Here is a 13,266-nt window from a genome sequence, read left to right as displayed (position 1 = left end):
CGGTGCACAGGAGAGATGGACCCTTTGCCATATGTAGGCAAAGGTAAGGGAGCCATGAAATAAGGCACAGGCAGAATTGTCATTGCACGGGCCCTGAATTTCACATCAGCACCACAAATGTATTTTCTTTTGGTTTCCTTATTTAAATTCTCCCTGTGGAAACACCCAGGGAGGGGGGGCTTGCTGGATGTGAAGTCAGGGACAGAAAGGCTGGAGGTGATGAAGATGCTGGATGGGAGAGAACAGCCTCTTTCCCCAGGGAGCAGATGCTGAACATGAGCAGCCTCACAAGTGATGAGAGAGCAAATAGCCTGTTGGTGCCAGTGTTCATGGCTGCTGTCTGCTCCATCTATTGCTGAACCTGGGGAGAGAGCAGGGACCAAGCCCTGCCTCATCCTTTGGACCAGAACAGGGTTCGTGCAGACTTCTCCAACCCTCCTACCTACCCCTCTGTCAGAACAGGACTACTGCCTGCATTTATTTTCTCTGGCTTAATATTTACACCAGATGGACTGTTACTATTGCCACTATCAGTCCTGGGACCAGATACTTACTGCAAGGATTAGGGGATCAGGGTGGGAGAACTGATGCTGGCCTGCCTGGAGGCTGGGTGTGCCTCTTCCTACTGCACGTCTTCCTACTGCCCTGCCCCATGGCATTTCTGGAGAGCAGGAGCAACGCGTGTGCTTTAAATCCCCTTCAAGCAATGATTGCACTTAATAGTGATGGAGAGACAAGCTTTCCCCATGTGGATTTACTCAGTGGGGCTGATGGCTGCCACCTCCCCTGCAGGGACACTAGTCTGCTCCAGAGTAGCACACCTGGAGGCACAATGCTGCTGAGACATTTATTTCCTCATCCCTTATTTTTATAAGGAAAAATACATTGCCCTTGTCTCTGGGAGAAAAACACAGTAGACATTTTCATATTCCTCTGGAGGCTATGTGCACATACCATCTCAGAGTTTACTGTAAAGCGTTTTGAAAAGCAGCACTTTTCTGACTTTCTTTGCAATGTCCTTTTGTTCTGCCAAAAGCTAGCAGAAGTGTCCTCCGATGGTAAGCATTTAAAATAATAGCTCATTCCTTTTCTCCCCCTTTTGCAATACTGTTTTTCTGTTTGGTTTCCTCCCATCATTCACATTTCAGTTTTCCTTTATCTTCACGGATCATTTATGTTTGGACTCTGTTCCCCTGGAGAGGGCCTTCCTGAGGACAGCTCTGAGTGTTGCTGCTCTGCTAGAAAGACCTCTCTTATGTGGAGCTGATAACATAGCCTTCGTCCCTGCTGGCAGCCTGCTGGGAAAATTAATCCTTTTTCCCCAGGACTCTTGTTAATTTAATTATTTTTGTATGGTTCGAGTGCTTTTTTCGAAAGCTGACTTTCCATAAACATGTGCTATACTACTGTGGTAATACACAAACGGCCTAATCATGCATCTGACAGTTTCTTCTGTGAAACATGTTTTCTGCACCTAAGTAATCAGACAGACCACTTATTGGTACTATAATTTAGGTATCTAATCTCTTCTGACAACCAAACCCAGAATTAAATGCTGTTCACTGGGAGGCAAAGAGGAGAACAATGGCACTTGCCAGCCCTCATTCCCATCTCTGTGCACCACACACACTTCAGCCTTTGCTTGGCTTCGGTCCATGCTTCAGATGAGAGGTCACTCAAGACAATAGAAAACCAGCTCCAGGCAATGTAGGGCATTTGTAGCTATTGTTTTAAAGGACATATTTTACATAATATGTTTACACAAAAGGCAAAAAAAAAAAAAGGCAATTTTGGCCCTTGAGTGATTGTCTTTAGAAAAAACACTCATCTGGGAGCTGCGCTCCTGTTCCCATTACTCTCCTGGAACATGAAGCCTCTTACACTTGGCCAAAAGCCCCAAATACTTCTCTGAAATACTAAACCATGGTGTGTCCTGGAACCACAAACACCGAGTGCTCTAATGGCTTGGGCTCAAGATTATCTGTTTTGTACTCTTGATGGTGTCACTGATTGACTAATGAACTTCAGCAAGTTACTCACCACTTTTGGGGTTGTTTTCCCTTCTGTTGCTTATTCCTGGAAATGGTCTTGAAGGCCAGGATTTGTTTTCATCGTACTTGGCAAAGTAATCCCAAACTCAACTAAGGCTTGTAGGTACCAATATAACACAAATAGCCTGTTGCATATTCTTGGGACACCATGTTATTATAATATCATAATATTGCAAAATACTCTAAAGACATGTAAGATCTCAAAATGCACTGAAATGCATCTTAAGGAGATACTTCTGTGACATTTCATCACAGAAAAATGCTAGTACATGTCACCCATTGAACTTTAGAATGATTTGTTGATAGCAGAGGGATTGCCTACTTGTATTTGATTCACTTGTCAAATTAGCAAAATATTTTTAATGCAAACCGCCATAGGGTCTCATTTAAATCCAAACATATTCCTGGAAGCCTGATATCCTCTCTTCTTCCACTTCTGAGGTCCTCCTTTTTCCTCAGAGAAGGCTTTTCTAGACATGTCTCCTCTCAAACCCTAACACTGCTGTCCCTGCATGAGTAAAGTGATTTAGAAAACATAAATCTCTGATAGCAATTCAGGGCCAGGGCCTGCCAGTTCCTCATGAGTAGTATCATACTCTGTGAGTAAAAGCATTGATGGCCACTGAGCCCCTCAAGAATATGCCATTATTCACTATAAACAGACGCAGCAAGTCTCTTCTCTCTGGGAGTAAAGTCAGTGGGCAGACATCAAGAAGTGCCTAATGGTAACACCAGGAAAAGTAAAGGAAGGTGTTAAGGTCTGGTTCTGCTTTATGTTACCACAAGTTACAAGTGCCTTTCCAATGAACCTGTCTTCATTGCTGTAAGTCTAAAAGTTAAATGAAAACAACACAGTTTTCAGAAGTTCATTAAGTTAGTTCATTTGCATATTCAGAAGAGAACAGACTGAGCTTAACTGGTGCAAAGTTTGGAATTCTCCTAGCACCGTGACTTTCAGCCAGGTGCTGAGGCCCCTCCTCACCAGCAGAGACATTAGCTCCTTCAGGCAGTGATTCACAACACCCGAGCTTCAAGCCCACAATCCTACGTAGGAGACAGGTGTGCTAGAAGTACACCCCAGTGAGCCCACATCCATCCATGAAGGGCATATGTATTGCTTACAGTCAGGTGGAAGACAGCTATGTTTGGGCACTCTGGCCCACAGTGTCATTCCTAGAACTTGAGCTTATCCTGTCTGAACACTTCCCATATCAGCTCCATCATCACAGGCATCTGCCAGGCTGCTTTTCAGTCTACTTGGATACTTTTCCCAAGTTTGCCATGTGAAATTACACATATTATTGTCACAGCCATGTTTCCCTACTATACCAAACAAACCACATTTTCTTGGACTGAATTTTTTTCACCCTGCAGTGCTGCTGCCATGAGGAAAGGCCCCTCGCTATATGAGGATGTGCTGTATTTTTACATTGTGTCATAAAAGATGAAGAGGCTGCTGAGGGATTCATTTTAATGGATTCACAACAACCTTGCTTGGGCCTGAAATGAGTCTGGATGGAGTGAGTTTCCCCTGCCTGACCAAGTGGTGAGAGCTCCACGAGCCCCCGTCTTCCCATGCTGAGCCCACTGACCCCCAGGAGCTGTTCATGGGCTCCCCCTGCTCACAGGGCAATGAGTATCACATCAGTGAAGGGGAACTCAGCTCTCCAGTAAGCTCTCCATCCACATCCTCAGCCTCATCTTCTTCATTCCCACCCTCCCTAGCAGGGGACTGCCATGGCTCGGGATGCTGCACCAGAGCAAAGCCTTCCTCGCCCAGTGTGGCCAGGTACAGGTATGCTGTCCTGAGTGAATCTGCTTTCTGTGATGGAAACTTCTCAAATGATTCCTGTCTCCCCAGCAAGAGAGCAGCTTGCAGATGATTTGGTAATCTGCCTCTGCCAAAATAGTACCTCTGCCATTTGACCAGAAAAATCTGTGTTTCAGATCTCTGCAGGAACAGAAAACCTGTCCTTTCACCAATTACAAACTTGGAAGGCATTCAAGTAGAAGAAACCAAGAAAATGTTGTTCATGGTGAATTTCTAGAGATGTGGGAAGCTGGCTCCACCAGGCCCATTTTTAAATACCAGCAAACATCACTCTTAGGATAAAAAGCTGGTTTGAAGGAATTAAAATACATTTGCATCAATGGAGCTGCCTGATCTAAATCCTCTTTTCCCTCTGCTGGGAATTTAGAACTGGCACTCTAGTACTAAATAGGAAAATGCGTATTTCAGCACTGAACAAACTAATCCTGCCTTCTGTGCAGCAGGGTGAAAACTTACCCTCATGTCCTGGCAGCCTCGCACACCGAGAAAAGTTTCTGGAGATGTTAACTGAGCTATGTCAGGCAGTCTACTTATGTGTGATACAACTTGGGCTTCACAGCCAGCAAGCTAGAGCCCCAGCCCAAGTGTTTATCAGCACATCTATAGACAAAGTTAAAAACCAGCAGAACACGGTCACTGTCCCAAAATTGAGATGGACACCCTGGAGCTGTGCTAGGAACGTTGGGCTGAACTCAGGCTTGGCAACCAGCACTTCTCAGCACATCAAATGGAGAAATTCTCTGTGACTTCAGCAAGGCTCTGGTTTCACTCACGTTTTCCTCTGTTCAGATATATTAGTGGCCTGTAGCCAGTGATTTTCAGCACTGTTCTTACCCAGTATCCAGCTATGTGTTAGCCATAGCAACTCAGGCAAGCTGCTTTTCATAAAGCAATATTGCCATTTTCCCCTGTTTCTGACTGAGATGGCATTTCACAGGTATTTTCAGAATTTTTTCTCTGCTTAGGATCTAAACACATTACCTACAAGGGGGAGTAGAATAGACTGAGTTTGTACCCCTAGGCCTTTCCCTTCTCTTTGTTATCAGAGTAACTCTTTCCAGTCTGGTTTAGCCACCAGTTCAAGTAGAGATTGCTACTCCTGCAGCCCAGATGAGCGCATCTGCCCTTCTGGCAGGATGGAGACCAACCCACACAGCTCGTCCTCCCTCAGCATCCCATGAGGGCAAAACCTTGCACCATTTGATTCTACTTGATTAACTTACAGTTTGCATTGGTTTTCTCTTGTTTGTGTGCCAAGAACAACCTCCTCGAAGAGTTTGGGTTAGAAAGGCTACGAAGAAAAAGTATACTAGTTGGGCTTCCTTTATAAGATGAGGTGGATTCTGATGCTGCCTCAAACTTAACCACTTGTCTAAATTTCTTCTGTTCTTGTAATCCAGACATCATCTAGTTCTACCTAACTAATTGTTATCATTAATGTGCAACCAACATTCAGTGAAACCGAACTACACCTTCAGGCCAAACCCTGGCTTTACAGGGCAGCTAGTGTCATAGCACTGTGCTTCCTGAGGTTTTCTAGCTGTGAGCACACCTCATCTGAGGTCTACTGGCTCTGTGTCTCTGCTGCTGCTCAGAGAACATCCCTGCTCCCTGGGTGAAGCAGTGACTGGCAATTGACTAAACTGGAATTTGAGTAAATCAAAGGAATGGCTTTGATTATGCCAGATACCCCAGACAATTAGTGCATTGCAGAGGGGGAAAGACCTGAACTGCAGCAGAAAGCCTACCTGGGCAAGCCCCAGGAGGGTAGCAAGCATGTAACAGTTTCTGACAAAAGCACCACATTTCCTCTACCCAACGCACTTTTGTTTGGGGTCTTCTGCTGTGCTGAAACTCTGAGAGGAGTAACAGCCATGGACGGATGACTCAGGGCTATGTTGGAGACCAGGAGATGGCTCAGAGGTGGAGCTGGCTCACAGGCCCACTGCAGCCTTGTATCACAGGGTTGACTCAGGCAGTGGTCAGGCTGGAGAGGCTGTCAAAGGTTGCAGTGACTTCTTTTTGGCATATTCTCTGCCAAAAAAATGTCCCACGTGTTCACCAGCTTCCATCTGACTTAATCTTCCCTGAACACGGGTGACCAGGCTTAGTCATGGGGTTGAAGACAAGGGCTCAACCTCTGCCTTTTTGCACTATCACCAAAGCTTACTGCAAGTGCCTAGCCTGACACATCTAACAACTATATTTACCTTGTTTCATGTCTGTCTCACATTGGGGACTTATCAAAGTCCTGAGGCTGATTAATGCACCATGGTGAACACCCATTATACCTGCCCAGGGGATCCCTGTGGGACTTGGAAGGACCTCCTGTGACATCCAGCCTGGAGAACTGCTCAGCTTTAGCAGAAGCAAGAAGCAGCTCTTGGCACCACCCTCTTGCCAGAGCTGTCATAGGGAACCTATTGTGGGAACACGGTGCAAGCTCACTCTCCCGAGGTGGATGCAACGCCCTCTCCATCCTGCTGGAGACAGTTCTTCTGTAGGAAAACATGTTATCCAGCTTCTATAATGGAAAATGTAAGGAAAGGCTAAGAAACATATTCAGAAGAGCTGAAAGACTAAAGCAGACTCCTCCTTCAGAAGAAAATATACATGCACCCAAAATAGAATACATTTATTTCCCTGCCTCTTCCCTGAGCTGAGGAAGGTAACAGAAGCAACAATACATTATCCTGAGGGGAAATGGTGAAAGCAAAGGTGTTTTGGGCCTGTTTCTCGCTGGGGATCAAGGAGTGAAGAAGGCAGGTGGCTTGAAGAGCAGCTCATCAACAGCACATTGCCTGAATTGGGCCAAGCACTTCATGTGACCTGCTCTTGATGCTGGGTTTTAAACCCTTTGGTATTGGAAGGGTTTTAAAATTGCAGCAAAGTGTGTTTTGGTGATGTTTTTTCCCTCAGTCTGAGGAGATGTTGACAGTCTCACTTCCTACCAACTGCAATGCTGCAATTGCCTAATGCAATGTTGTTCACGTTACTAGTTTCTCAGAGCATTACAAGTTTCTAACCTCTCATTCAAATGATATGATGAAAATATCACGATTGGTTTATTGCTATAGCCATAAACATCAGATGCTGCACAAGTTTTAGTCCAAACAGCCTGAACTGCCATTTACTTCAAGAAAATTACCATGACTAATTCGTATCTTTCCATTTGAGAATGAGTTCCCACATGTAGGGAATTAACTACTTTCAGATAAAATTGCTTATTACTAGTAAATGACTATTACTTTGACTCACACTAACAGTTGCTAATACTGCAAGATGGGGAGGGAGAGGAACACATGTCTGTACCAGCTGTTGTTTCACTCTTGTCCAAAAAGCATGAAGACGTTGTTGGCAATCATGGAAAAAAAGACTTTATTTCTTCCTCTTCAAGCACAAGTATAACAGCTGTTGCTTCTGGCAAGTGTAATTTTTGCCCTATTGATGTTCATCCCATACAGAATTTTATAACAGACCAAACAAACAAACAAAACACAAGAGTGATAGAAGTTGTGCCATGAATCAAACTCATTTCCCATTGTTGGCACTCAAATAAGAAAAGTGAATAATCTGTCCACATGAAGCTGTAATGGCCCTGAAACCAGACCTGTCCCTTTTGCTAACCTCAGAAGAAGAGCAGCAGAAGAAATTATCACCACTTGTCACTCGGCAGGGCGCTGCCTCAGATTTCCTACAAGTCCTTTTCTGTCGCTGTACCAACAACTGCGTTCCTTCGCCCTCTTGGCAGCAAGTGGCCTTCTTGATGGAAACTTTATTTATTTGTCCTGCATTGAGCCACAAGAAAACGCCTGCCCTGCGACAAGGCAGCGGCACAACGGGGCTCCCCTGCACGTGGCTGCTCATCTGCTCTGCTCTCTGCTGCTGGCGGACACTTGCAAGCCCTGCCTGCTTCAGCAACCCAACATCTCCTTACCTGACAAAGTAGATGGAAACACATCACTTTGGTGGCATCACAGCTTTTTCCTATAGTTGTTCAGTGTCAAGGCCACAAGAACAGTCTTCTCAGCTCAAGCTCTGTCGAGGCAGTCTGGGATGTACAGCAACCAGCAACCCACATAGTGCTAGTCCTATGGGGCAGCTAAACCTTTGCTAGTAAACCCAATCCCTATTACTACATGTACAGAAAAAAATTCACCTTCTCAGTACAAGCAACACCTGAGCTCTGATTTTTCTTCTTCTTTTTTTTTTTTTTTTTTTTTAAATCCAAGCTGCTCGGTTACCATTTTCAGCATCATCCCTGATTTCCCTCAGTTGGCCATGGGGTTTTAACACCATATGTAATCCCCACAGTTCAGTTCCTTGTTTCTCTCCTTTTCACTCTGAGGACCTCACATTTGTCCCTCTGTCTGTCTCACTGGTACATTGCACTATATGCTGGTACTGCTCAAAAAGGCTTCAGGGTGAGATGAAACAATTCAAATCAGCTCACTACAAGTCTTAAAAGACATTGACTAGTGTATTAAGGACTTTGGATTCCCATATTATAAATGCAGAGGGTTAACCACAACAGAACTCTTAAGTACACAATTCTGAGTGCATGCCTAGGGATCCAGTGTATCAATCTCCAGGTTTATGTTTCTTGAGTTACAGCAGTAGTTTGTTTTGTTTTGGTTTTTTTTTCTGGCAGACCTAACAGGCAACGCAGTCCAAAGTAAATTCTAAACTTAACCCTCCATCACAGGGAGCTGATTTTGATTAATAAAGCTGACGATGCAGAGCAGCTAGAATCTACCACATATGCAAGGAACTAAGATGATTTGTGACACTTTGGAACAAACCACATGCAGTCAGAAGGGCAGGGGCTGAGAAGGAGGGATCCCATTCCCACAGTTTAATTCCAGTTGAAGTGAGAGACTCAGCTAGTGTGCATACTACAGCAGTATAATTTGTCATTTGACCAAAAGTCACAGTCTTGACATGGAAATGAGTAGGTAAAAGCCAGTGATTTGTTCTCATGCAGAAAGAGGCATTAGAACACTGAATTAGCCTCTTATAGCTTGAAAAATCTATGCATCTTAGCTCTCTAGAGCCAGGGCCAAGTCACAGTGACTATTTTTACGTTGAATTCCCTGTTGAAATCAAGGGCGAATGTGGACTAGAAGTCAATGGTGCCATCTGGCCCTTCAGTAGGTCCTTGCATGCTGTTAGCTTTGCAAAATTCAAGGAAGGTGATGTTAATCACCCAGCACAGCAGCTGCTGCTGGAGCTGTTCCTTGGCTGAAGTGCTGCTCAGCCAGCAGCCAGAAATGCCTCCAAATTATATTTAATTTAGCAGTGTATTTTTCTGAGTTTATTTCTTAAGAGACAGCAGCTACTGGTATGAATAAATACCCAGTTCCACATACTAACCAATTTGAAGCAAGTCTACTTGAACAAGTGACTGCAAGAACTGGAATACCTGGCTAATGTTTCTGGCTCAGCATTGGATCTGTTGCACAAATTTTGGCAAGGCATTTCTCATTATAGCCGTTTCCCTTCCAGCTGGTAAAGCTGCAAGCACTTTGTGAGCCAGGCTGGGTATAATCCTGTCTTTATATGAAGCCTAATGAAACAGGACTCTGATCTCAGCCAGTGCATCTAGATCAAACTTGTTGAACTTAGTTTTTTTAGCTAGATATATAAAAACAAAACAAAACAAAACAAAAACAACCCAAAAACCAGAGCTCAGCAGCCTATTTGCCAGCAGCAGAGCCAGGGGCACACTGCAGTGACTGGCAGACTGCAAAGAAACCTCACATCTCCTCTAGGACTGCAGGACAAGTCACATAGGGAAACCAGCTAAAACTTACTTTCAGTGAGATCCCCGACCAGAGTCCTCTCAGTGACTGGTCCTGATTTAAACATTACTGTAATAGAATAGAATCGTAGAATCATAGAATAATTTCAGTTGGAAGAGACCCTCAAGATCATTGAGTCCAACAATTAACCTAATTCTGGCACTAAACCATGTCCCTAAGAACCTCATCTATACATTTTTTAAACACCTCCAGGGATGGTGACTCAACTACCCTATAATAATATAGCAATATATGCAGTAATGTAAATATATTAATATTATAATAAATATTACAGTAACAGAAATTATTGGAAGTGAAATCATACAATTTGCTCACAACCCTTCATGGGAAGAAGCTAAACATCATGTATTTACATGGCACCAGGGTGCCAGCCATGGTGCAGCAGCATGAGGACGTGCTGCATGCGGTGGCACCCAGGAGGAGGAGATGGCTCTGCTGGAGGAGCTGGCAGCAGAGGGGCAGCACCCAGCCCTGCATTGACATAATTCTTAGATTTGTCCACTGTTTGAGTCTTTGTGTGCAAGGAGAGGGCAAAGAAATGAGAAAATAAATTACTTCTCTGCCAGCATTTTTTTCAGGGAACCTCAGTTTTTTTCCCACTCACTGATGCTGAAAGATATACAACCTGTGACAGAAATGTTTGCTAGCAGAAGGGAGAAAATAGTAAATATACCTGTTTGTTTCCTCACTTAAAATAAATATTTTCTTACAATCAGCAAGGAACAGCAACACAAGTTGGCAGACAAACTCATTTACAATGCTCCTTGTAGGACATCAGCACCCGTTTTGCATGTAAAAGCTCCACCAACTTGTTTAATTAGCATGGTACAAGCTTCTGCTATAGTTTCTAGTGGAGATGAGGAGACAATCCAGCTGATCTTTGTCTCAGGTGGCATGTTCCAATGAAGCTGGTGCTACATACAAGCTGGGGCTCTCTGGCAGTGAAAAGACCCCTCCCCAGAAAGCCTCTGGGAGCACCAGGCAAAGAAGCAAAGTCTGATGCAGGTCAGGTAGCGCCGGTGCCAGGAGCTGCCCAGGGAGACCCTCAAGCCGCTGGCACTCAGCCCATTTCCCTCATGTCACTTCCAGAATAATATTTTCTAGCTTTGAAATGATGGAGTAAGAGAAGCTAAAAGGACTATTTATTCACAGTGAATCTCTGTTCCAGCAGTTAATGAGCAGATTCAGCAGACTGAGTGATGTCTCCTCCTCTAAATTGCTCATTCCCGAGGTCACTGTGGCTCTTTCAAGGGCACTAGCTTTGTGCTGGCTGTCTCTGTACGCGAGAGGATGGATTAACCTTTATTTTTCAATACTTGTGGGTCAAAGCCAACAAAGCACTGATCACTCTCTGCAAGGCACCGAGCACCCATTGACAAATGAGGTGTCTTAACACCTCTCAGGAGGCGATCAGCATCTGGCAGAATAAAAGGCTGCAGGGCTGAGCTACCCAGACAGCCTACACAGCAATAAATCAGACATCACAGCTGCTGTGCTGGCAAGTATATTAGTCGCTCACACTCAGCAGTGCCTCTCGCACAGCTGGGCACACTGACATTAAACCTTACCTGAGCAGGGAAATGACTCTTCAGCCCAAATATTTTCAATAGCTGGTCTGTTACAGATGGTTTGAGGAAACACGGACATCCTGCACTCCCCTGCACACAGTCATGAGGAACTTGCATAATCTGCTTTGTCTGCTTAGAGAGGAACTGCTGGATACCACACACTTTTAAAAAATCTGTACTTGACAGCAATTTCAACATGTATGACCACATTCCCTGTGAAAAGAAGCCAGTTTAATTTATTTTCCTTTTTTCAGGTTGTATTTTCCAGCATTCAAGTTTTTGCTACATACATTTGGATTTGATTGCTTCCAAGCTTTCCAGTTTGCATCTTTTGGCATTTTGACCTAAGGTCACGCACAGAGAATATAACGACCAAAGAAAACACCTAATACCAACAGTCTCACACTGATCCCTTCCCAGCTCCAGTTGTGTTAAATTAGGGCACTCCAAATTTGAACACAGTATAAACCACCTTACACATGCATTATTTGCACAGTGATAATGAAATTTAGTCAGCAGAGTGATTTTGGTGTCAATGAAACCACCACCCTCTTAATTATTGGAGTGTTCTTATTTTAGACCTCAGAAAGCTTCTGCAGGGTGGTTTGCAGCACCTCAGCACAGCAGCCCACTTCTCAGTTCCCGTGCACGGCCTGTAGCTTTGTGCTGCATAAACTCTGCAACAGAAATCACAGGGAAACTGTGTTTCAGAGATAGATTTTAAGACTTTGCTCTTTAGGATTAGGCATAAAAACCATCACACTTGAACAGTACAATTAATTCAGCCACATTGCACATGTGCTATGTAGGAACTTTTATTCCTTGCCTATGTTAAAGAGTATTCGTTGTTTACACCATCAAGTATAAACCCCAGTTTTCTCAAAATGTGTAATGCAGACCAAGTGCTACAACCGGAATGTGAATGTCCCACTTTGTTGACTCTATTGACATGACCTTAATGTTGCAAAATGAGGGACATCAGTTATCATAAAGGCTGGGTGAGTGAAATGCTGCTGGAGAACTTGGCAATTTCTTGTGTGGTCAGTCAAGAAAAAGTTGAAAAGAAACTGCCTGCTCTGAATTAACTGGTATAAGGTATATCCACATCAACACAGCTTACCCTTTGTTTTGATATGTTGGTCATTTTAGACACAATGAAGCAACAACCTAGCTTCACCTGCAAGAACCTAAAAAGAAACATGAAAGGTAAATAAATGTGGGACATGAACTTCCCTATGAAGAACTGTGTACATAATTAGAGACTCCTGCACCTGGGGGTTATTTTGCCTTTCATTTCATGATCAGTATGGATAATTGGAAGGTCTTAGAGCAGTCTAACAAGCACCACATATGGGAGAAGCTGGCTTTGAGATTTAATTGCCTATGCACTAAGCAAGGTGCAGCAGCAGCTTCCCAACCCTCGATGAACAGGGCGATTCCTCCAGCCATGGGTAGCCAGCTCAAAGCAAGGCACCCTTCTCTGCAATTTGTCTGGGTTCCCTCTGATGTTAGAGGGAGACCCAGGCACCCCAGAGGGACCTTCATGCTGACCCACTCAGGTGCCTCTCCCGCCACAAGACAAACAAAGTCTCCTAAAGTGCACACTCCTTCACCCAGATACAGAGAGAGCCCAGATGACTTATTTAATTTATTGGCAGAGGTAGATGTTGTAGGTGGGAGGGTCTATGGTCCAGGGCACTGCAGGGTTATAAGTGAGGGAAATCTGATTTATGGGTCAGTCAGCATAGCTGAAGAAAACCAGTCTTTCGGGCACATTTAAACTAGATGCTCATCTTTCATACAGCTAAAGTTAGATGAGACAAATCCTGTCATAATGACCAGTTTGTTTCTAGAAGCAATCATCTCCCTTGGAGGTAAATCTGCATTCCTTCTCAGCCTTGCTGTTGACAGAACAATATTAATTTTGAGTTAACATGAAGGTTATTGTATTGTGAAGAAATGCATGTACTTGAGGAGGAAAAAACTGCTTATGT

Source organism: Nesoenas mayeri (genome assembly GCF_963082525.1).
Source record: "Nesoenas mayeri genome assembly, chromosome: 3".
Taxonomy (NCBI): Eukaryota; Metazoa; Chordata; class Aves; order Columbiformes; family Columbidae; genus Nesoenas; species Nesoenas mayeri.
This window is presented reverse-complemented; position numbering follows the sequence as displayed.